General features: G+C 39.1%; 26 non-coding genes and 1 pseudogene across 26 annotated transcripts; 25 read left to right on the top strand and 2 right to left on the bottom strand.

Moving 5' to 3' along the window:
- The first annotated feature begins 4,078 nt into the window (after positions 1–4,078).
- On the top strand, positions 4,079–4,192 carry LOC114851569 (U5 spliceosomal RNA). Its single transcript, XR_003785190.1, has one exon. It is a non-coding gene; the product is annotated as a U5 spliceosomal RNA (small nuclear RNA).
- Positions 4,193–4,363: 171 nt separating this feature from the next.
- Positions 4,364–4,475, top strand: LOC114851555 (U5 spliceosomal RNA). The gene has a single exon (XR_003785176.1). It is a non-coding gene; the product is annotated as a U5 spliceosomal RNA (small nuclear RNA).
- Positions 4,476–5,069: 594 nt separating this feature from the next.
- LOC114851543 (U5 spliceosomal RNA) lies at positions 5,070–5,181 on the top strand. Its single transcript, XR_003785164.1, has one exon. It is a non-coding gene; the product is annotated as a U5 spliceosomal RNA (small nuclear RNA).
- A 289-nt stretch (positions 5,182–5,470) lies between these two features.
- LOC114851564 (U5 spliceosomal RNA) lies at positions 5,471–5,585 on the top strand. Its single transcript, XR_003785185.1, has one exon. It is a non-coding gene; the product is annotated as a U5 spliceosomal RNA (small nuclear RNA).
- Positions 5,586–6,109: 524 nt separating this feature from the next.
- Positions 6,110–6,222, top strand: LOC114851551 (U5 spliceosomal RNA). Its single transcript, XR_003785172.1, has one exon. It is a non-coding gene; the product is annotated as a U5 spliceosomal RNA (small nuclear RNA).
- A 287-nt stretch (positions 6,223–6,509) lies between these two features.
- Positions 6,510–6,624, top strand: LOC114851563 (U5 spliceosomal RNA). The gene has a single exon (XR_003785184.1). It is a non-coding gene; the product is annotated as a U5 spliceosomal RNA (small nuclear RNA).
- A 524-nt stretch (positions 6,625–7,148) lies between these two features.
- Positions 7,149–7,260, top strand: LOC114851553 (U5 spliceosomal RNA). Its single transcript, XR_003785174.1, has one exon. It is a non-coding gene; the product is annotated as a U5 spliceosomal RNA (small nuclear RNA).
- A 263-nt stretch (positions 7,261–7,523) lies between these two features.
- On the top strand, positions 7,524–7,636 carry LOC114851554 (U5 spliceosomal RNA). The gene has a single exon (XR_003785175.1). It is a non-coding gene; the product is annotated as a U5 spliceosomal RNA (small nuclear RNA).
- A 288-nt stretch (positions 7,637–7,924) lies between these two features.
- LOC114851562 (U5 spliceosomal RNA) lies at positions 7,925–8,039 on the top strand. The gene has a single exon (XR_003785183.1). It is a non-coding gene; the product is annotated as a U5 spliceosomal RNA (small nuclear RNA).
- A 524-nt stretch (positions 8,040–8,563) lies between these two features.
- Positions 8,564–8,675, top strand: LOC114851548 (U5 spliceosomal RNA). Its single transcript, XR_003785169.1, has one exon. It is a non-coding gene; the product is annotated as a U5 spliceosomal RNA (small nuclear RNA).
- A 264-nt stretch (positions 8,676–8,939) lies between these two features.
- On the top strand, positions 8,940–9,054 carry LOC114851561 (U5 spliceosomal RNA). The gene has a single exon (XR_003785182.1). It is a non-coding gene; the product is annotated as a U5 spliceosomal RNA (small nuclear RNA).
- A 524-nt stretch (positions 9,055–9,578) lies between these two features.
- On the top strand, positions 9,579–9,690 carry LOC114851547 (U5 spliceosomal RNA). The gene has a single exon (XR_003785168.1). It is a non-coding gene; the product is annotated as a U5 spliceosomal RNA (small nuclear RNA).
- Positions 9,691–9,954: 264 nt separating this feature from the next.
- LOC114851560 (U5 spliceosomal RNA) lies at positions 9,955–10,069 on the top strand. The gene has a single exon (XR_003785181.1). It is a non-coding gene; the product is annotated as a U5 spliceosomal RNA (small nuclear RNA).
- Positions 10,070–10,593: 524 nt separating this feature from the next.
- Positions 10,594–10,705, top strand: LOC114851546 (U5 spliceosomal RNA). The gene has a single exon (XR_003785167.1). It is a non-coding gene; the product is annotated as a U5 spliceosomal RNA (small nuclear RNA).
- Positions 10,706–10,969: 264 nt separating this feature from the next.
- On the top strand, positions 10,970–11,084 carry LOC114851559 (U5 spliceosomal RNA). Its single transcript, XR_003785180.1, has one exon. It is a non-coding gene; the product is annotated as a U5 spliceosomal RNA (small nuclear RNA).
- Positions 11,085–11,608: 524 nt separating this feature from the next.
- LOC114851544 (U5 spliceosomal RNA) lies at positions 11,609–11,720 on the top strand. The gene has a single exon (XR_003785165.1). It is a non-coding gene; the product is annotated as a U5 spliceosomal RNA (small nuclear RNA).
- A 285-nt stretch (positions 11,721–12,005) lies between these two features.
- On the top strand, positions 12,006–12,120 carry LOC114851566 (U5 spliceosomal RNA). The gene has a single exon (XR_003785187.1). It is a non-coding gene; the product is annotated as a U5 spliceosomal RNA (small nuclear RNA).
- Positions 12,121–12,644: 524 nt separating this feature from the next.
- LOC114851552 (U5 spliceosomal RNA) lies at positions 12,645–12,756 on the top strand. The gene has a single exon (XR_003785173.1). It is a non-coding gene; the product is annotated as a U5 spliceosomal RNA (small nuclear RNA).
- Positions 12,757–13,045: 289 nt separating this feature from the next.
- On the top strand, positions 13,046–13,160 carry LOC114851558 (U5 spliceosomal RNA). The gene has a single exon (XR_003785179.1). It is a non-coding gene; the product is annotated as a U5 spliceosomal RNA (small nuclear RNA).
- Positions 13,161–13,684: 524 nt separating this feature from the next.
- Positions 13,685–13,797, top strand: LOC114851550 (U5 spliceosomal RNA). Its single transcript, XR_003785171.1, has one exon. It is a non-coding gene; the product is annotated as a U5 spliceosomal RNA (small nuclear RNA).
- Positions 13,798–14,085: 288 nt separating this feature from the next.
- On the top strand, positions 14,086–14,200 carry LOC114851557 (U5 spliceosomal RNA). Its single transcript, XR_003785178.1, has one exon. It is a non-coding gene; the product is annotated as a U5 spliceosomal RNA (small nuclear RNA).
- A 527-nt stretch (positions 14,201–14,727) lies between these two features.
- Positions 14,728–14,832, top strand: LOC114851581 (U5 spliceosomal RNA; annotated as a pseudogene).
- A 716-nt stretch (positions 14,833–15,548) lies between these two features.
- Positions 15,549–15,622, top strand: trnan-guu (transfer RNA asparagine (anticodon GUU)). Its single transcript has one exon. It is a non-coding gene; the product is annotated as a tRNA-Asn (tRNA).
- A 129-nt stretch (positions 15,623–15,751) lies between these two features.
- On the bottom strand, positions 15,752–15,825 carry trnan-guu (transfer RNA asparagine (anticodon GUU)). Its single transcript has one exon. It is a non-coding gene; the product is annotated as a tRNA-Asn (tRNA).
- A 2,229-nt stretch (positions 15,826–18,054) lies between these two features.
- trnak-cuu (transfer RNA lysine (anticodon CUU)) lies at positions 18,055–18,127 on the bottom strand. Its single transcript has one exon. It is a non-coding gene; the product is annotated as a tRNA-Lys (tRNA).
- A 330-nt stretch (positions 18,128–18,457) lies between these two features.
- On the top strand, positions 18,458–18,573 carry LOC114851577 (U5 spliceosomal RNA). Its single transcript, XR_003785196.1, has one exon. It is a non-coding gene; the product is annotated as a U5 spliceosomal RNA (small nuclear RNA).
- A 205-nt stretch (positions 18,574–18,778) lies between these two features.
- Positions 18,779–18,852, top strand: trnan-guu (transfer RNA asparagine (anticodon GUU)). Its single transcript has one exon. It is a non-coding gene; the product is annotated as a tRNA-Asn (tRNA).
- The last annotated feature ends 2 nt before the right edge of the window (positions 18,853–18,854 follow it).

Below are 18,854 nucleotides of genomic sequence, written 5' to 3'. Positions count from 1 at the left end.
TAACATAAAATAAAACCGAGGAGAGGCGGCAGGTACATATATACATATATATATGTATATGTATATATATATATATATAGAGAGAGAGAGAGAGAGAGAGAGAGAGAGAGAGAGAGAGAGAGAGAGAGAGAGCTATATCTATATAGATATATATATATATATCGAGCGCGTGGGGTGAGAAGTGAGTTTTTATATATACACCACTCTATTCTCAGGTGGCCAGGGAGCTTGAGGGTTCTGCGCAGTATTCTTGCTGTTCCTAGGACTGCACTTTTCTGGACTGAGATATCGGATGTTATTCCAGGGATCTGTTGTAGCCACTCCTCCAGTTTGGGGGTCACTGCCCCAAGTGCTCTGATCACCACAGGCACCACTGTGGCCTTCACCTTCCAAGCCTTCTCCAGTTCTTCTCTGAGCCCTTGGTATTTCTCTAGTTTCTCATGTTCCTTTTTCCTGATGTTGCCATCGCTTGGTATTGCCACATCCACCACTACGGCTTTCCTCTGCTCTTTGTCCACCACCACAATGTCTGGTAGGTTCGCCATTACCATTCTGTCAGTCTGGATCTGGAAGTCCCACAGGATCTTGGCTCGCTCGTTCTCTACCACCTTGGAAGGAGTTTCCCATTTTGACCTTGGGGTTTCCAGTCCATACTCTGCGCAGATGTTCCTGTATACTATGCCAGCCAGGTAGATCTGGGCCTCTATGGCTCTGGTGCTCAGGGCCTGCTACTGTGCAATGCAGAGACATTATTATACCTCGAAGTTGGGGCACCAGGAAGCTGAAACCATGCTTGTATCAATCTAGTCAACGCCAGAGGTCAGTTCAATGAGTTACTAGTTATGAACAACAATAACAACTTGATAAAATTTGTGATAAAACCAAATCAGTCTCTTATGCCGTGAATTCTTGTTGCGGTTCAGTGACCTCTGCTTAAATCTGAAGAACAATGCACACAAAACCAGATTCCTTTTAACGTTTTATTACGTTCGACTCCCGGAGGCGGCCCTGGTGCCTTTCTGTGTGGAGTTTGCACGTTCTCCCCGTGTTTGCGTGGGTCCTCTCTGGGTTCTCCGGCTTCCAAAGACGTGCATTAGGTTGATTGGCTTCTCTCTATTGCCCGTAGGTGTGAGTGTGTGTGTGTGAATGATTGTCTGTCTATGTGTTGCCCTGTGATGGACTGGCGACCCGTCCAGGGTGTACCCTGCCTCTCGCCCGTAGCCAGCTGGGATAGGCTCCAGTGACCCCGCATTAGGGAATAAGCGGTTCAGAAAATGGATGGATGGATGGATGGATGGAAATACTCTAATAAACAGAACAGACAATGAGAGAACGATCAGAATGAGATGATGAACAGTAAAAGAATCAATGAGTGAAAACACAAAGAATTTGGCAGGCGTGCCCTCTCTGGTCCAGGTGCCACGGTCTCTGGGCCAGGAATCGTCGCCCGCGGTGATGATGACGGCTCGGGGTGAGCGAAGTAACAGTCAGTCAGGCTGGACTTTCAAGGTGTTTAAAAGCGTCAGCACTACTAAAACTGGCCCAAAAAGGAAACAGGCTGGAATCTAATTTAATTAGTTCAATCAAAAATCGCGAGTCAATTAAGGACTGTTGGTTATAGTTTCAGTTTCGCGGAGTTTCTTGATGACTTTCTAAAGTTACAAAATTCGTTGTTCGTTCGTGTTTCTAAGTTTAACTTTTTTACAAAATTTAAGAACAAAGGAAAATTCAAGAAATGAAATGCGACGCAAAAAGAGAAGGTGAAAGAAGTTTGAAGATAGAGGGAAATCCGATTCCACTAGGGTGTCACTGGTTTAAATACCCCTGGGGCAGTGGTCACTGCAGGGCGGAGAAATGAGTTCAACCAGTGGTGAAGAGTTCCACCTCTTCAGATCAGGAATCAAACTATTTGATTTGGACTGCTCCTAAACCTGGGATAACTAAGCTTTCCTCTTTTCATCAAGCTCAAAGTTCCATCACACCATAACACAATACACATGTAACGATCAATTTGGCACTCAAAGAGGCAGAGAAATCAGTATGGTTAAACATTAATATTAAATGCGTAGAATATTAAGGTCCTATACATGGTCCCTTAAAACGATGTAACAAATGAATTGTTATTCATGATGACTTATCTTGTCTTATGTAACACCAAGTAAACACTAAAACATACACGAATAATAAATGCAAGAAAAATCAAATTATAAATGACCTATATGGACATTACTAATTAAACAATTGTAACACTTAAAAATGTAATACAATAATGAGGATACCTAATTGTAGCTGGTGGACATAGTCTATGTTGCACAGATTAAAAGAAGTAAAGAAGGTGAGTATCTGTATTTCAACTTTGTGCCTACACACAAAGGAAAACATGGTGATAAGTTGAAGTCCCTTTGTTGTTCTTGAGGAATTTCCTGGCAAATCTGTAGATCAGGCATTAAACATCACAAAGAAACCAATCTAATATCAAATGAAAACATTTTGTGCACAGAATACAATGGCATCAGTTTCATGGAAGTTGAAGGTTCTGGTACATCTGAACCAGAACCTGTGTCCAAATGAACTGGTGATCCCAGTTCCTTCTCAGTGAAAAATCTGACAGCCTGTCCTTTTGGGAATGATAAGCAGAGGTGGAATCCTGTGAGATTTACAGGTAGATCAACAAAGTTGACTCATGGTTCTTTGATATGGACATTTGATTTGTTGGCGCCAATTGGGGCCTGTTGTGATAGAAACCAGTCTCCTGTGGTGGAGAAAGATTCAGGGTCCCTTATCTCTGGAGACTGGAAAGGACGTAGAGGCTTTTTAATGAGGGAGTTCCATCCATCCATCCATTTTCTTAACCGCTTACTCCCTAGTGCGGGGTCACGGGGGTGCTGGAGCCTATCCCAGCTGGCTACGGGCGAGAGGCAGGGTACACCCTGGATGGGTCGCCAGTCACATAGACACACAACCATTCACACACACACTCACACCTACGGGCAATGGAGAGAAGCCAATCAACCTAATGCAAGCCGGAGAACCCGGAGAGAACCCACGCAAACACGGGGAGAACGTGCAAACTCCACACAGAAAGGCACCTCACACAGAAAGGCACCTCACACAGAAAGGTCCGCCTCCGGGAATCGAACTCAGAACCTTCTTGCTGTGAGGCGACAGTGCTACCTACCACCGTGCCGCCCTAATGAGGGAGTTAAGTTCACTTAAGTTCAGTCCAGCCACAACATTACAGCAGTGTTCAGCAATTTGGGAATTTGGTTCCTAAAGTAGCTACTCAGTAGTAGCTAAGAGGTTTCATAACACGCTCTTGAGAGTGAATAACACGTCGGTTAAAAGACTAGTGAGGGATGTGCAAAGATTTAAAAATCATTACGTCCCTGGGTGGGCTCGAACCACCAACCTTTCGGTTAACAGCCGAACGCGCTAACCGATTGCGCCACAAAACGTAAACGTTCAATCCAATGTGTACAGACTTGTCGTATAGTCCGGGGAAAACAAATAAACCTAAAGACGATGCATAACATGCAACGCAACATAGTTCGAATCATTGGTTGATTTGAAATAGTATATGTATTGTGCCAACAAACTAGTATTTGAACAGTAAAGATAATACAACATAGTAGCTGCAAGAAAAAAGTAAAATAATAGAATCTGGCACGTGAGCAGGAAAGATTGTTTAAACTGTCATAAACTATAAACATAAACATAAGCAAGTATGTGCATAAGTATGTATAGTATGGCCTCAAACTTGTCCCAGACAGGGTTAAATAAACACTAAAACGACTTTTGTACTGGAGGTAGCGATGGAGGAAATGACCGCTTAAGCCCTAACTATTTCAAAACGCACTCCCATCATGCATTGCGTCATAGCTTAGCAACACGAAATATGTTCGAATTAACGTTTTCTTTCATCTAGGATTCAGCGTCATTAGTCAATTTACGTTACGTGGTTTCTGTGTTGTGTATTCTGTGCGTTTGAGGATATAATATACGTGTTTAGTAAATGAAACCGTCACTTAGAGCAGTGTCTTCTTCAGTCTGGGCGCAGTCCGCCAAGCAAAGAAGTAGTTCACTCTTGTGTCTCTTCAGATCGTACAAATCTTTCGCCTTTTACTAAAGATTTCCGTGGAGAGGAACATCAAGAGTATATCCTAATTTTTTGTCGCCCTGCGATTGTGGGGCTTCTTGTGCTGTCAAATGAAACACAATCAGTAATAACTTCTTACACGAGCCGTCTCTATAAACATAAGTCATGCCGAAACACAATCCCATCATGCATTGCATTATAAATGAAACCGTCACTTAAAGCAGTGTATTCTTCAGTCTGGACGCAGTCCGCCAAGCAAAAGGTAGTTAACTCTTGTTTCTCTTCAGATCGTACAAATCTTTCGCCTTTTACTAAAGATTTCCGTGGAGAGGAACAACAAGAGTATATCCCAATTTTTGTTGCCCTGCGTTAGTGGGGCTTCTTGTGCTGTCAAATGAAACATAATCAGTAATAACTTCTTACACGAGCCGTTTCTATAAACACAAGTCATGCCAAAACACAATCCCATCATGCATTGCGATATAGCTTCACATTACTAAAGACGTTTGAATAGACCTCGTCCTATAGCCCGCAGTAGTCACTTCCAATGTTACATTATAATTACTTTTTTATGCGAAACTATAATATACGTGTTTATAAATCACAGTCACTTAGAGCAGTGTCTTCCTCATCTGGCCGCAGTCCGCCAAGCAAAGAAGCAGTTCACTCTTGTGAACACTAAAACGACTTTTGTACTGGAGGTAGCGATGGAGGAAATGACCGCTTAAGCCCTAACTATTTCAAAACGCACTCCCATCATGCATTGCGTCATAGCTTAGCAACACGAAATATGTTCGAATTACGTTTTAATTTCATCTAGGATTTCAGCGTCATTTTAGTCAATTTACGTTCGTGGTTCTGTGTTGTGATTCTGTGCGTTTGACGGATATAATATACGTGTTTTAGTAAATGAACCGTCACTTAAAGCAGTGTCTTCTTCAGTCTGGACGCAGTCCGCCAAGCAAAAGGAAGTTAACTCTGGTTTCTCTTCAGATCGTACAAATCTTTCGCCTTTTACTAAAGATTTCCGTGGAGAGGAACAACAAGAGTATATCCCAATTTTTGTTGCCCTGCTTTAGTGGGGCTTCTTGTGCTGTCCAATGAAACATAATCCGTAATAACTCCTTACACGAGCCGTTTCTATAAACACAAGTCATGCCAAAACACAATCCCATCATGCATTGCGATATAGCTTCACATTACTAAAGACGTGTGAATAGACCTCGTCCTATACCCCGCAGTAGTCACTTCCAATGTTACATTATAATTACTTTTTTTATGCAAAACTATAATATACGTGTTTAGTAAATGAAACCGTCACTTGGAGCAGTGTCTTCTTCAGTCTGGCCGCAGTCCGCCAAGCAAAGAAGTAGTTCACTCTTGTTTCTCTTCAGATCGTACAAATCTTTCGCCTTTTACTAAAGATTTCCGTGGAGAGGAACAACAAGAGTATATCCCCATTTTTTTGTCACCCTGCGTTTGTGGGGCTTCTTGTACTGTCGAATAAAACACAATTGCTAAAATCTCTACAAAACCTCTTCCTCAATGTAAGATGGAGTGTTCAGGACAACAGCACAGAGAAGGTGCTTTCCCCAAAACATGCAATGCAATGTATCTCAAATCACTGTTGTAGTTCATTTCATATATAGTGTCTTTTTTATGCAGACAAACTGGAATTTGAAATGGTTACATTTTATGAACAGTTTTATGTTTTGTACTTAAGACAAGAACTGAGGCTAATACATGTATATGCTTATGCAATAAAGTATAAAAAATCTAAAGCAATACATGTCTACAACAGTTTACAGTTACCAGGAACAAGCCCCTCTTTTCTAAATAAAGTCAATTAGGAGCAAAAAGACTATTGTAATGAACGTTGAAATGAGGGCATTGACTCTATAAGCCCTAACTATGCCAAAACACAATCCCATCATGCATTGCATTATAAATGAAACCGTCACTTAAAGCAGTGTCTTCTTCAGTCTGGACGCAGTCCGCCAAGCAAAAGGAAGTTAACTCTTGTTTCTCTTCAGATCGTACAAATCTTTCGCCTTTTACTAAAGATTTCCGTGGAGAGGAACAACAAGAGTATATCCCAATTTTTGTTGCCCTGCCTTAGTGGGGCTTCTTGTGCTGTCCAATGAAACATAATCCGTAATAACTTTTACACGAGCCGTTTCTATAAACACAAGTCATGCCAAAACACAATCCCATCATGCATTGCGATATAGCTTCACATTACTAAAGACGTGTGAATAGACCTCGTCCTATACCCCGCAGTAGTCACTTCCAATGTTACATTATAATTACTTTTTTTATGCAAAACTATAATATACGTGTTTAGTAAAGGAAACCGTCACTTGGAGCAGTGTCTTCTTCAGTCTGGCCGCAGTCCGCCAAGCAAAGAAGTAGTTCACTCTTGTTTCTCTTCAGATCGTACAAATCTTTCGCCTTTTACTAAAGATTTCCGTGGAGAGGAACAACAAGAGTATATCCCCATTTTTTTGTCACCCTGCGTTTGTGGGGCTTCTTGTACTGTCGAATAAAACACAATTGCTAAAATCTCTACAAAACCTCTTCCTCAATGTAAGATGGAGTGTTCAGGACAACAGCACAGAGAAGGTGCTTTCCCCAAAACATGCAATGCAATGTATCTCAAATCACTGTTGTAGTTCATTTCATATATAGTGTCTTTTTTATGCAGACAAACTGGAATTTGAAATGGTTACATTTTATGAACAGTTTTATGTTTTGTACTTAAGACAAGAACTGAGGCTAATACATGTATATGCTTATGCAATAAAGTATAAAAAATCTAAAGCAATACATGTCTACAACAGTTTACAGTTACCAGGAACAAGCCCCTCTTTTCTAAATAAAGTCAATTAGGAGCAAAAAGACTATTGTAATGAACGTTGAAATGAGGGCATTGACTCTATAAGCCCTAACTATGCCAAAACACAATCCCATCATGCATTGCATTATAAATGAAACCGTCACTTAAAGCAGTGTCTTCTTCAGTCTGGACGCAGTCCGCCAAGCAAAAGGTAGTTAACTCTTGTTTCTCTTCAGATCGTACAAATCTTTCGCCTTTTACTAAAGATTTCCGTGGAGAGGAACAACAAGAGTATATCCCAATTTTTGTTGCCCTGCTTTAGTTGGGCTTCTTGTGCTGTCCAATGAAACATAATCCGTAATAACTTTTTACACGAGCTGTTTCTATAAACACAAGTCATGCCAAAACACAATCACATTACTAAAGACGTGTGAATAGACCTCGTCCTATACCCCGCAGTAGTCACTTCCAATGTTACGTTATAATTACTTTTTTTATGCAAAACTATAATATACGTGTTTAGTAAAGGAAACCGTCACTTGGAGCAGTGTCTTCTTCAGTCTGGACGCAGTCCGCCAAGCAAAAGGAAGTTAACTCTTGTTTCTCTTCAGATCGTACAAATCTTTCGCCTTTTACCAAAGATTTCCGTGGAGAGGAACAACAAGAGTATATCCCAATTTTTGTTGCCCTGCCATAGTGGGGCTTCTTGTGCTGTCCAATGAAACATAATCCGTAATAACTTCTTACACGAGCCGTTTCTATAAACACAAGTCATGCCAAAACACAATCCCATCATGCATTGCGATATAGCTTCACATTACTAAAGACGTGTGAATAGACCTCGTCCTATACCCCTCAGTAGTCACTTCCAATGTTACATTATAATTACTTTTTTTATGCAAAACTATAATATATGTGTTTAGTAAAGGAAACCGTCACTTGGAGCAGTGTCTTCTTCAGTCTGGCCGCAGTCCGCCAAGCAAAGAAGTAGTTCACTCTTGTTTCTCTTCAGATCGTACAAATCTTTCGCCTTTTACTAAAGATTTCCGTGGAGAGGAACAACAAGAGTATATCCCCATTTTTTTGTCACCCTGCGTTTGTGGGGCTTCTTGTACTGTCGAATAAAACACAATTGCTAAAATCTCTACAAAACCTCTTCCTCAATGTAAGATGGAGTGTTCAGGACAACAGCACAGAGAAGGTGCTTTCCCCAAAACATGCAATGCAATGTATCTCAAATCACTGTTGTAGTTCATTTCATATATAGTGTCTTTTTTATGCAGACAAACTGGAATTTGAAATGGTTACATTTTATGAACAGTTTTATGTTTTGTACTTAAGACAAGAACTGAGGCTAATACATGTATATGCTTATGCAATAAAGTATAAAAAATCTAAAGCAATACATGTCTACAACAGTTTACAGTTACCAGGAACAAGCCCCTCTTTTCTAAATAAAGTCAATTAGGAGCAAAAAGACTATTGTAATGAACGTTGAAATGAGGGCATTGACTCTATAAGCCCTAACTATGCCAAAACACAATCCCATCATGCATTGCATTATAAATGAAACCGTCACTTAAAGCAGTGTCTTCTTCAGTCTGGACGCAGTCCGCCAAGCAAAAGGTAGTTAACTCTTGTTTCTCTTCAGATCGTACAAATCTTTCGCCTTTTACTAAAGATTTCCGTGGAGAGGAACAACAAGAGTATATCCCAATTTTTGTTGCCCTGCTTTAGTGGGGCTTCTTGTGCTGTCCAATGAAACATAATCCGTAATAACTTTTTACACGAGCTGTTTCTATAAACACAAGTCATGCCAAAACACAATCACATTACTAAAGACGTGTGAATAGACCTCGTCCTATACCCCGCAGTAGTCACTTCCAATGTTACGTTATAATTACTTTTTTTATGCAAAACTATAATATACGTGTTTAGTAAATGAAACCGTCACTTGGAGCAGTGTCTTCTTCAGTCTGGCCGCAGTCCGCCAAGCAAAGAAGTAGTTCACTCTTGTTTCTCTTCAGATCGTACAAATCTTTCGCCTTTTACTAAAGATTTCCGTGGAGAGGAACAACAAGAGTATATCCCCATTTTTTTGTCACCCTGCGTTTGTGGGGCTTCTTGTACTGTCGAATAAAACACAATTGCTAAAATCTCTACAAAACCTCTTCCTCAATGTAAGATGGAGTGTTCAGGACAACAGCACAGAGAAGGTGCTTTCCCCAAAACATGCAATGCAATGTATCTCAAATCACTGTTGTAGTTCATTTCATATATAGTGTCTTTTTTATGCAGACAAACTGGAATTTGAAATGGTTACATTTTATGAACAGTTTTATGTTTTGTACTTAAGACAAGAACTGAGGCTAATACATGTATATGCTTATGCAATAAAGTATAAAAAATCTAAAGCAATACATGTCTACAACAGTTTACAGTTACCAGGAACAAGCCCCTCTTTTCTAAATAAAGTCAATTAGGAGCAAAAAGACTATTGTAATGAACGTTGAAATGAGGGCATTGACTCTATAAGCCCTAACTATGCCAAAACACAATCCCATCATGCATTGCATTATAAATGAAACCGTCACTTAAAGCAGTGTCTTCTTCAGTCTGGACGCAGTCCGCCAAGCAAAAGGTAGTTAACTCTTGTTTCTCTTCAGATCGTACAAATCTTTCGCCTTTTACTAAAGATTTCCGTGGAGAGGAACAACAAGAGTATATCCCAATTTTTGTTGCCCTGCTTTAGTGGGGCTTCTTGTGCTGTCCAATGAAACATAATCCGTAATAACTTTTTACACGAGCTGTTTCTATAAACACAAGTCATGCCAAAACACAATCACATTACTAAAGACGTGTGAATAGACCTCGTCCTATACCCCGCAGTAGTCACTTCCAATGTTACATTATAATTACTTTTTTTATGCAAAACTATAATATACGTGTTTAGTAAAGGAAACCGTCACTTGGAGCAGTGTCTTCTTCAGTCTGGCCGCAGTCCGCCAAGCAAAGAAGTAGTTCACTCTTGTTTCTCTTCAGATCGTACAAATCTTTCGCCTTTTACTAAAGATTTCCGTGGAGAGGAACAACAAGAGTATATCCCCATTTTTTTGTCACCCTGCGTTTGTGGGGCTTCTTGTACTGTCGAATAAAACACAATTGCTAAAATCTCTACAAAACCTCTTCCTCAATGTAAGATGGAGTGTTCAGGACAACAGCACAGAGAAGGTGCTTTCCCCAAAACATGCAATGCAATGTATCTCAAATCACTGTTGTAGTTCATTTCATATATAGTGTCTTTTTTATGCAGACAAACTGGAATTTGAAATGGTTACATTTTATGAACAGTTTTATGTTTTGTACTTAAGACAAGAACTGAGGCTAATACATGTATATGCTTATGCAATAAAGTATAAAAAATCTAAAGCAATACATGTCTACAACAGTTTACAGTTACCAGGAACAAGCCCCTCTTTTCTAAATAAAGTCAATTAGGAGCAAAAAGACTATTGTAATGAACGTTGAAATGAGGGCATTGACTCTATAAGCCCTAACTATGCCAAAACACAATCCCATCATGCATTGCATTATAAATGAAACCGTCACTTAAAGCAGTGTCTTCTTCAGTCTGGACGCAGTCCGCCAAGCAAAAGGAAGTTAACTCTTGTTTCTCTTCAGATCGTACAAATCTTTCGCCTTTTACTAAAGATTTCCGTGGAGAGGAACAACAAGAGTATATCCCAATTTTTGTTGCCCTGCTTTAGTGGGGCTTCTTGTGCTGTCCAATGAAACATAATCCGTAATAACTTTTTACACGAGCTGTTTCTATAAACACAAGTCATGCCAAAACACAATCACATTACTAAAGACGTGTGAATAGACCTCGTCCTATACCCCGCAGTAGTCACTTCCAATGTTACATTATAATTACTTTTTTTATGCAAAACTATAATATACGTGTTTAGTAAAGGAAACCGTCACTTGGAGCAGTGTCTTCTTCAGTCTGGCCGCAGTCCGCCAAGCAAAGAAGTAGTTCACTCTTGTTTCTCTTCAGATCGTACAAATCTTTCGCCTTTTACTAAAGATTTCCGTGGAGAGGAACAACAAGAGTATATCCCCATTTTTTTGTCACCCTGCGTTTGTGGGGCTTCTTGTACTGTCGAATAAAACACAATTGCTAAAATCTCTACAAAACCTCTTCCTCAATATAAGATGGAGTGTTCAGGACAACAGCACAGAGAAGGTGCTTTCCCCAAAACATGCAATGCAATGTATCTCAAATCACTGTTGTAGTTCATTTCATATATAGTGTCTTTTTTATGCAGACAAACTGGAATTTGAAATGGTTACATTTTATGAATAGTTTTATGTTTTGTACTTAAGACAAGAACTGAGGCTAATACATGTATATGCTTATGCAATAAAGTATAAAAAATCTAAAGCAATACATGTCTACAACAGTTTACAGTTACCAGGAACAAGCCCCTCTTTTCTAAATAAAGTCAATTAGGAGCAAAAAGACTATTGTAATGAACGTTGAAATGAGGGCATTGACTCTATAAGCCCTAACTATGCCAAAACACAATCCCATCATGCATTGCATTATAAATGAAACCGTCACTTAAAGCAGTGTCTTCTTCAGTCTGGACGCAGTCCGCCAAGCAAAAGGTAGTTAACTCTTGTTTCTCTTCAGATCGTACAAATCTTTCGCCTTTTACTAAAGATTTCCGTGGAGAGGAACAACAAGAGTATATCCCAATTTTTGTTGCCCTGCTTTAGTGGGGCTTCTTGTGCTGTCCAATGAAACATAATCCGTAATAACTTTTTACACGAGCCGTTTCTATAAACACAAGTCATGCCAAAACTCCCATCATGCATTGCGATATAGCTTCACATTACTAAAGACGTGTGAATAGACCTCGTCCTATACCCCTCAGTAGTCACTTCCAATGTTACATTATAATTACTTTTTTTATGCAAAACTATAATATATGTGTTTAGTAAAGGAAACCGTCACTTGGAGCAGTGTCTTCTTCAGTCTGGCCGCAGTCCGCCAAGCAAAGAAGTAGTTCACTCTTGTTTCTCTTCAGATCGTACAAATCTTTCGCCTTTTACCAAAGATTTCCGTGGAGAGGAACAACAAGAGTATATCCCCATTTTTTTGTCACCCTGCGTTTGTGGGGCTTCTTGTACTGTCGAATAAAACACAATTGCTAAAATCTCTACAAAACCTCTTCCTCAATGTAAGATGGAGTGTTCAGGACAACAGCACAGAGAAGGTGCTTTCCCCAAAACATGCAATGCAATGTATCTCAAATCACTGTTGTAGTTCATTTCATATATAGTGTCTTTTTTATGCAGACGAACTGGAATTTGAAATGGTTACATTTTATGAACAGTTTTATGTTTTGTACTTAAGACAAGAACTGAGGCTAATACATGTATATGCTTATGCAATAAAGTATAACAAATCTAAAGCAATACATGTCTACAACAGTTTACAGTTACCAGGAACAAGCCCCTCTTTTCTAAATAAAGTCAATTAGGAGCAAAAAGACTATTGTAATGAACGTTGAAATGAGGGCATTGACTCTATAAGCCCTAACTATGCCAAAACACAATCCCATCATGCATTGCATTATAAATGAAACCGTCACTTAAAGCAGTGTCTTCTTCAGTCTGGACGCAGTCCGCCAAGCAAAAGGTAGTTAACTCTTGTTTCTCTTCAGATCGTACAAATCTTTCGCCTTTTACTAAAGATTTCCGTGGAGAGGAACAACAAGAGTATATCCCAATTTTTGTTGCCCTGCTTTAGTTGGGCTTCTTGTGCTGTCCAATGAAACATAATCCGTAATAACTTCTTACACGAGCCGTTTCTATAAACACAAGTCATGCCAAAACACAATCCCATCATGCATTGCGATATAGCTTCACATTACTAAAGACGTGTGAATAGACCTCGTCCTATACCCCGCAGTAGTCACTTCCAATGTTACATTATAATTACTTTTTTTATGCAAAACTATAATATACGTGTTTAGTAAAGGAAACCGTCACTTGGAGCAGTGTCTTCTTCAGTCTGGCCGCAGTCCGCCAAGCAAAGAAGTAGTTCACTCTTGTTTCTCTTCAGATCGTACAAATCTTTCGCCTTTTACTAAAGATTTCCGTGGAGAGGAACAACAAGAGTATATCCCCATTTTTTTGTCACCCTGCGTTTGTGGGGCTTCTTGTACTGTCGAATAAAACACAATTGCTAAAATCTCTACAAAACCTCTTCCTCAATGTAAGATGGAGTGTTCAGGACAACAGCACAGAGAAGGTGCTTTCCCCAAAACATGCAATGCAATGTATCTCAAATCACTGTTGTAGTTCATTTCATATATAGTGTCTTTTTTATGCAGACAAACTGGAATTTGAAATGGTTACATTTTATGAACAGTTTTATGTTTTGTACTTAAGACAAGAACTGAGGCTAATACATGTATATGCTTATGCAATAAAGTATAAAAAATCTAAAGCAATACATGTCTACAACAGTTTACAGTTACCAGGAACAAGCCCCTCTTTTCTAAATAAAGTCAATTAGGAGCAAAAAGACTATTGTAATGAACGTTGAAATGAGGGCATTGACTCTATAAGCCCTAACTATGCCAAAACACAATCCCATCATGCATTGCATTATAAATGAAACCGTCACTTAAAGCAGTGTCTTCTTCAGTCTGGACGCAGTCCGCCAAGCAAAAGGTAGTTAACTCTTGTTTCTCTTCAGATCGTACAAATCTTTCGCCTTTTACTAAAGATTTCCGTGGAGAGGAACAACAAGAGTATATCCCAATTTTTGTTGCCCTGCCTTAGTGGGGCTTCTTGTGCTGTCCAATGAAACATAATCCGTAATAACTTCTTACACGAGCCGTTTCTATAAACACAAGTCATGCCAAAACACAATCCCATCATGCATTGCGATATAGCTTCACATTACTAAAGACGTGTGAATAGACCTCGTCCTATACCCCGCAGTAGTCACTTCCAATGTTACATTATAATTACTTTTTTTATGCAAAACTATAATATACGTGTTTAGTAAAGGAAACCGTCACTTGGAGCAGTGTCTTCTTCAGTCTGGCCGCAGTCCGCCAAGCAAAGAAGTAGTTCACTCTTGTTTCTCTTCAGATCGTACAAATCTTTCGCCTTTTACTAAAGATTTCCGTGGAGAGGAACAACAAGAGTATATCCCCATTTTTTTGTCACCCTGCGTTTGTGGGGCTTCTTGTGCTGTCGAATAAAACACAATTGCTAAAATCTCTACAAAACCTCTTCCTCAATGTAAGATGGAGTGTTCAGGACAACAGCACAGAGAAGGTGCTTTCCCCAAAACATGCAATGCAATGTATCTCAAATCACTGTTGCAGTTCATTTCATATATAGTGTCTTTTTTATGCAGACAAACTGGAATTTGAAATGGTTACATTTTATGAACAGTTTTATGTTTTGTACTTAAGACAAGAACTGAGGCTAATACATGTATATGCTTATGCAATAAAGTATAAAAAATCTAAAGCAATACATGTCTACAACAGTTTACAGTTACCAGGAACAAGCCCCTCTTTTCTAAATAAAGTCAATTAGGAGCAAAAAGACTATTGTAATGAACGTTGAAATGAGGGCATTGACTCTATAAGCCCTAACTATGCCAAAACACAATCCCATCATGCATTGCATTATAAATGAAACCGTCACTTGGAGCAGTGTCTTCTTCAGTCTGGCCGCAGTCCGCCAAGCAAAGAAGTAGTTCATTCTTGTTTCTCTTTAGATCGTACAAATCTTTCGTCTTTTACTAAGGATTTCCGTGAAGAGGAGTAACAAGAGTACAGCCTAATTTTGGGGCTTCTTAAGATGTTGAAAAAAACGTCAGTAATTACAGACGCCAGGTTAAAAATAAAAAGTTGTATGGGAAGCTAAATAGCGTGCTCCATTGTTCATCCACAATGCATTGCGCTATAGTTTCACAACAAGAACGATGTTCGAAAAACCTCCACATCCGTCGCCCGCAGTAGTCAGTTGTGGATGTTACTTTATGATTATATTTTTTCCTCCCTGAATTTGTGGGGCCTCTTAAAATGTTGAATGACCCACACATATTTTTTTATACGGGAGACTGAAAGGTTAAAAATTCTAACAAACAATACAAGCATCAAGGGGTATTTATACAGGTGCCTGTCATATAATTAGAATATAATCAAAAAGTTGATTTATTTTATTATATCCATTGAAAAAGTGAAACTTGTATATTATATAAATTTATTACACACAAGCTGATATATTTCAACTGCTTCTTTCTCTAATTGTGATGATTACAACTGACAACTAATGAAAACCCCCTGCTCTGCTTTTGTGGGTGTTCCTCAAGTGTTGAACGAAAATACAAATGGTCAGTCATAGTTTCTGTGCTATGTATGTCACATAGGACACTACTGTGCTTCATCTTGACCCTTGTCAGGTTCTTTTTGCGAGATTACTTTTTCACTGATTGCTACAAGACACTTCGTAACCCAAAACCCTCAGCTGCGTCTATAAGTAGTATATGGATGTCACATATCTTGGCAAACTCTAGTAGTCTCTGTGGCGCAATCGGTTAGCGCGTTCGGCTGTTAACCGAAAGGTTGGTGGTTCGAGCCCACCCAGGGACGAATATTTTAGCTGGCCTGTCAACATGACAGGAACGTAAACAATAAATTCTTAATAACCGACACCGTATCTTAGAACGTTTTTTCCTCACTTCTAGAGCTTAGCGGGTGACCTTTGGATCAAAAGAAAAACGTCCCTGGGTGGGCTTGAACCACCAACCTTTCGGTTAACAGCCGAACGCGCTAACCGATTGCGCCACAGAGACAGGACACTTGCAATGCTTCGGCACATCGGACACTATATTCCATATCTCGAGATCTTCACTCTTTATTATTATTATTTCGCCCCGTTTTTCGGCCGCTATCTACTTCTCAACGCTTTATCGTAGAATCATCGTTCAACGTTCTAAACGTGCGTCATCGTTAGACGATGCAGGCTATTACTTTTCACGTTTTCAGCTTTTCAACTTTTAACGTTATTTAACGTTTTCCGTCGTTTTTTTATAATGGTCGTCTATGGGAATCATCGTTCAACTTTCTGTCAACTTCCCTCTTTTCATCAGCGTCTATCATCGTCATACTTTGGCGTAGGAACGTCATTTCAACGTCAAAAGCGTCTATCATCTTTCAACGTTCTCCGTGTAAATCAGCGTCCTCGTATCTTTTATAGTTTTCGACTTGTGAGCGTTTAAATATGGTGTGGTTTTTGTTAAATTTTCAGCTTTTCCATTAGTGTGTATTGCGTCTGTTAGAGTGCGTGATGTCACAGCTACAGTGAGAAGGTGCGCTTTTTTAAGACAGAACTTCTGTCTCTAACTTGTCACTACAGCCACAATTTTTACTCTATCAACGTAATTACTTCACTAAATCGTAGTCATACTTGTCTTCTTTCTAATGATGTGTCTGGATATACCCTCAGACCTATACTTTAGTCGCTATCGACCTCAAAGTGCAGAGAGATCCTGAAATTCTCCCATTGACTCTAATGATAATTTTTGGCAGACGTCTGAGGAGAAAAACAGAGGAGACATATTTTGAAATTGCCACTGTGGCTACAAGCTTTTGTCCTTAAACATAAAATTCACACCATTTGCTCATTGAAGCCTTGGGACTCGTAAAATGAAATAATTTTTGTGATAACTATCATGGTTTAGCTGAAACAAGCCTGTTTATACAGGGTGAAACTCTGCTTTTACAGAGCAGAGTGAGCCTGATTTTCCCGCCTTTCGTCTCCATGGCGACGGCGCAGCTGCAGATTTCACTGACAGGTCAAACTCCTGATGCTCAGTGTAGACAGCAGTTCCATGCTTGTTAACGATTACTCAACTACACTATTGGATTGTGTAGTAATTAAGCACACACTTCCTCTAAATCCTTTCAAAATAAAAGCACCAAGCCAAATAATTAGCTTTAATAGCAATATTTCTGCTTTTAGATGGGTAATTATGACTGTTTAAATATAGATTAACAGTTTAGTAATGACCCACACATGCTTCCTCTACATCCTTTCAAAATAAAAGCACCAATGCCAATTATTAGCTTTAGCTGCACTGTTTTTGCCTTTGAATGGGTAATTATGATTATTTAAAGACTAGTTGACAGTTACGCTATTACCCCCACACATTTCCTCTAAATCCTTTCAAAATAAAAGCACCAATTACAATTTTTTACCTTTAATGGCAAGATTGATTAGAAAGTTTGTGGTTCTGAATACTAACCAATCGTTAATGAGACTACTTTAGAGTTCAGTAAATAGCCACTAAAAACTTATTAGGGTGCTTTTATTCTGAAAGGGCTAAATCTAAATCTTTTGCTTTAATAGGGCTATTGTTGCTATTGAATGATAAATTATGACTATCTAATGACTATTTTATAATTTAGTAATCACTCACACACAACCTCTAAATCCTTTCAAAATAAAAGCACCAATGTAATTTATTATCTTAAATGGCAAGATTTTTGTTTCTGACTGGTAAATTTTTAATAGTTATTTAACTATTACATAGTTAGGTAATTATTTACAAATACTTTCTTCAAATCAAAAAGATAGTCAGCTTATTTATGATTGTCAACAATGCACTGTGGTCAACTTTTTAATCTTTGACATCTTTTTACTTTGGTCAACTTTTGAGTCATTGTCATATTTTAATCTTGTCTTAGTATGACCTTGGTCATCTTTTTAATCATCATCTTTTTAATCGCCATCTTTTGTCATCGTTTTTATCTTTGTCATCGTTTTCTCGTTTTCATCGTTTTGCCGTAGTCAACTTTTGGACGTAGTCAACTTTTTGACGTCAGCAGCTTAATCAGCATTTGTCATCGTTGCGGCAGCAGATCAGCTCTCCCACGTAATTTCTCGAGAAATTACTTTTTCTAGTTGTAATTTGTAAACGCTTGTACGATTCATTCTATTTAATGATAAGGATCTTTTCTTACCATTATATCATATCTCTTCACGTACAATGATTTTATAAATGCTTTTCAAAAATACTTAGCGCCCAACGTGGGGCTCGAACCCACGACCCTGAGATTAAGAGTCTCATGCTCTACCGACTGAGCTAGCCGGGCTGAGAACAGCTCCGAAAGAAGGCGTTTTATGATAATACCTATTCTTCTAACGCTTCTTCTTTGTAGAAGTTTGCACGGGACAACCAATATATTAGTTGCGATCTGACCATAAATTATTCAATTACATCTACGGTTAAGATACACTCAATGGAGTGTACTCAGGACGTGTTGGCCATACGTGATGTTGCTCATTCATAACATACGCATTTGTTCTTTCCATACCATGTTTGATCTAATCCCCATTTAGGGATGTGCTTAGCACATAAAACCGTCGCCCAAAGCAACGTCTTCCTCAGCTTGGTCGCAATCTTTAACCTCGATTTCTCCAGTTCACTCTTGTTTTTCTTCAGATCGTAAATATCTTTCGCATTTTACTAAAGATTTCCGTGGAGAGGCACAACAAGAGTATTTTCCTAATTTATTGTTGCCCTGCGAATGTCAGAGCGACAGTACATTTTACTGCAGTGCAGTGATGGTACCAATCCTGTTGTTAGGTTATCATAGCACATAACACATTTTCATTTCAGACGGGGGACTGGTACTTTGGAGTGTGCAAGCCTATATCAAAGACATTTTATGACTCACATTTAGTCCTACACTATCCACCAAGTCCAGGTTCACAAGTCCGCAAGACTTAGCATGTCCAACATCGTCTCTGTGGCGCAATCGGTTAGCGCGTTCGGCTGTTAACCGAAAGGTTGGTGGTTCGAGCCCACCCAGGGACGTA

This window comes from Betta splendens, chromosome 2, assembly GCF_900634795.4.
Source record: "Betta splendens chromosome 2, fBetSpl5.4, whole genome shotgun sequence".
NCBI lineage: Eukaryota > Metazoa > Chordata > Actinopteri > Anabantiformes > Osphronemidae > Betta > Betta splendens.
This window is presented reverse-complemented; position numbering and strand designations above follow the sequence as displayed.